This window comes from Artibeus jamaicensis, unplaced genomic scaffold, assembly GCF_021234435.1.
Source record: "Artibeus jamaicensis isolate MK-2021 breed Jamaican fruit bat unplaced genomic scaffold, CSHL_Jam_final contig_240, whole genome shotgun sequence".
NCBI lineage: Eukaryota > Metazoa > Chordata > Mammalia > Chiroptera > Phyllostomidae > Artibeus > Artibeus jamaicensis.
In genome coordinates, this window is record NW_026521506.1 from 15,121,388 (window position 1) to 15,125,366 (window position 3,979).

General features: G+C 37.0%; 1 pseudogene; it reads left to right on the top strand.

The window, feature by feature from the left end:
- Nucleotides 1-2,852: 2,852 nt before the first annotated feature.
- On the top strand, nucleotides 2,853-3,180 carry LOC119041989 (60S ribosomal protein L35a-like; annotated as a pseudogene).
- The last annotated feature ends 799 nt before the right edge of the window (nucleotides 3,181-3,979 follow it).

Below are 3,979 nucleotides of genomic sequence, written 5' to 3' on the forward strand. Positions count from 1 at the left end.
TGACATCAGCCTGAGGAGAAGCAATAGTGCCTCCCCCAGGAATTACTCTGCCCCACCCAGTGGTGCTTAAGATTGCTGCTGAGGTAACAGCTGGGAGTCATTTACTGATGAACCCTACAGAAAGCCTGCAGGCAGAGATGGGTCCCTCCAGCCTGGTGCCAATAAAAGCTGGCCTTGTTGCACAGTCTGGTTCTGCACAAATCTAGGTTTAGCAGAGGGAGCCATAGAGCTGTGGATGACTGATAGCTCCAAAGAGATTGTTCAGGACCAGTCATAGGCAGGGTTCAACTTAGGTGTGTACCACAGCCTTGGATATCCACCTATTACATAGAAAGAAATACTAAGAGGCAGCCAAAATGAGATAAAGAAACAGGCCTCAAATGAAAGAACAAGAAAATTATACAGAAGAAGAACTAGATGAAATGAAGGCAAATAATTTGTCAAAGAGAGAGATTAGAGTAATGATTATAAGAATACTCAGCCCCATGAAAAAAGATGTAGAAACCATAATGAAAGACCAATCAGAAACAAAGAATGTAATATATGAAGTAATAATATACTGGAAGGAATAAACAATAGATTAGATGAAGCAGTGGATTGAATCAGTAATTTGGAAGACTAGGTAGAAAAAACCACCCTAGCAGAGGAGCAAAAAAAAAAAAAAAAAGAATTCTACAAAATGAAGGGAGCTCAAGAGCTCAAACCTTTGGGATAATATGAAACATAACAACAAACAAATCATGGGAATACCAGAAGGAGAAGAGAGTAAGCAAGGGATTAAGAACCTATTTGAAGAAATAATGAACAAAAACTTCCCAAATCTGGTGAAGGAAAAAGACATGCAAATCCTGGGAGCTCAGAGAGCCCCAAACAAGTTGAACCCTAAGAGGACCACACCAAGACACATCATAAATAAGAAGACAAAGCTTAAAGACAAGGAGAGAATTTTAAAAGCCATGTGAGAAAACCAAGTAATTACCTACAAGGCAGCACCAATCAAGCTATCATCTGATTGCCCAACAGAAACATTTCAGGCCAGAATGGAGTGACATAAAATTTTTAAGGTAATGAAAAGCAAGGACCTACAACCAAGGTTATAGCTGAAATTTTCAACAAAATATTAGCCAGCTGAGTACAGCAAGGCATCAAAAAGATCATACCCCATGATCAAGTGGGATCTATTCCAGGAATGCAAGGTTGGTATAACATTTGCAAGTGAATAAATGTAATTCACCATATAAACAAAATGAAGGACAAAATTCACACGATCATATCAATAGATGCAGAAATATCATTTGATAAAATCCAGTACCCATTTATCATAAAAAAAAAAAACGTTCAGCAAAGTGGGAATAGAGGAAACATACCTAAACATGATAAAGGCCATATGTGACAAACTCACTGCCAGCATCATACTCAACAAGCAAAAACTACAAGCATTCTCCTTAAGATTGGGAACAAGACACAGATGTCCACTTTTACTTCTTTTATTCAACATAGTACTGGAAGTTTTAGCCACAGCAATCAGAGAAGAGGAAGAAATAAAAGGCATCCAAACTGGAAAGGAAGAAGTAAAATTGTATTTGCAAATGACATGGTACTGTATATAGAGAACCCTAAAGGTTCCACCAAGAAGCTACTAAAGCTGATCACTGAATTCAGCAAAGTAGCAGTATGCAAAATTAATATCCAGAAATCAGTTGCATTTTTATATGCCAATAAGGAACCAACAGAAAGGGAAATTAAGAAAACAATACCACTCACAACTGCAACAAAAAATAAAATATCTAGGAATAAACCTAACCAAGGATGTAAAAAGAACTGTACTCAGAAAATTATAAAACACTGAAGGGAGAAATTGAAGAAGATATGCATAAGTGGAAGCACATACCATGTTCATAGATAGGAGGAATTAACATCATTAAAATATCCATACTATAAAGTAATCTATAGTTTCAAAACAATCCCTATCAAGATTCTAATGACATATTTCACAGAACTAGAACAAATATCTTAAAATTTTATATGGAACCACAAAAGGCCCCACAGTATAAAAGCAATTCTGAGAAAGAAGAACAAAATTGGAGAAATCACACTACCTAGTATCAAACTATATTATTAGGCCATAGTAATCAAAACAGCATGGCACTTGCATAAAAACAGACACATAGGTCAATGGAACAGAATAGAGCCAAAAATAAATGTACATCTCTACAGTCAACTAATATTTGACTGAGGAAGCAAGCACATACAATGGGCTAAAGATAAATGGTGTTGGGAAAATTGGGTAGATATGTGCAGAAGAATAAAACTAGACCACCTTCTTAAACCACACACAAGAATGAATTCAAAATGAATTAAATACTTAAAATGTTAGATCCAAAACCATAAAAGTTCTAGAAAAGAACATAGGCAGCAAGATCTCAGACATAGCTCGTAGCAATATTTTATTGGATGTATCTCCCCAGGCAAGAGAAACAAAAGAAAATATAAGCAAATGGAACTACATGAAACAGAAAAGCTTTTTCACAGCAAAGGTAAACATCAGCAAAATAAAAAGAAAACCCACAGAATGGGAGAACATATTCGTCAATACATCTGATAAGGGGTTAATATCCAAAATTTTATAAAGTATTTACAAAACTCGATACTGGCAAAAAACAGACCCAATTGAAAAATGGGTAAAGGACCTGAATAAACACTTCAAAGAAGGCATACAAATGGGCAATAAACATATGAAAAGATGCTGAACATCACAATCATCAGAGAAATGGAAATTAAAACCACAATGAAAGTTGAGTTCCTGTTGCTGAACTTTGGGGCCTGCCAGAAACAGGACTTCTACAAGAAATATGTTTGGAAGGTTGTGGTCCAAAGCCATTTTTGCCAGTTATAAACAGGGTCTTTGGAAGCAGATGGAGCACACAGCTCTTCTTAAAATTGAAGGTGTTTATGCTTGAGATGAAACTGAATTCTATCTAGGCAAGAGATGTGCCAATGTGTACAAAGCAAATAACAACACAGTGACTCCTGATGGCAAACAAAACCAGAGTAATCTCGGGTAAGGTAACTCATGCTCATGGAAACAGTGGCATGGTTTGTGCTAAATTCCAAAGCAACCTTCTTGCTAAGGTCATTGGGCACAGAATCCATGTAATGCTCTACCCATCAAAGATTTAAACTTATTGAAAAGTAAATAAACATCCCTGACTGGTGTGACTCAGTTGGTTGGTGGTCCTCTGGCAAAGCAAAGGATTCCTGGTTAGGACACATGCTTGGGTTGCAGGTTTGGTCTCTGGTCAAGATGCATAAGGGAGCCAACTGATGAATGTTGCTCCCATATGTCAATGGTTCTCTTCCTCTCTTTCTCCCTCCTTTCCCTCTCTCTAAAATAAGAAAAGAAAATCTTTTTTTAAAAGTAAATTTAGAAAACACCACAATGAGATACCATCTCACACCTCTCAGAATGGCTATTATCAATAAATCAACAAATAACAAGTGCTGGAAAGGATGTGGAGAAAGGGGGACCCTTTTCCACTGTTGGTGGGAATGCATATTGGTGCGGCCACTGTGGAAAGCAGTATGGAGATACCTCAAAAAACTACAAATGCATGTGCCTTTTGACCCAGTAATCTTACTTCTAAAAATATATCCAAAGGAACCCAAAATTCTACTTTGAAATAACATAAGCACCCCTGTGTTCATTGCAGTGTTATTTATAATCACCAAGATATGGAAGCAGCCCAAGTGGGTATCAATAGATGAGAGGATAAAACAACTATGGGACATTTGCACGATGGAATACTAGTTGGCCATAAAAAAGAAGAAAAGTTTACCCTGTGCAACAGTGTAGATGGACCTGGAGAACATTATGTGAAGTGAAATAAGCCAGTCAGAGAAATGCAAATACCACAGGATTTCAGTCATATGTAGAATCTAATGAACAAACTGAACTAATAAGCGAAATAGAGACAGACTC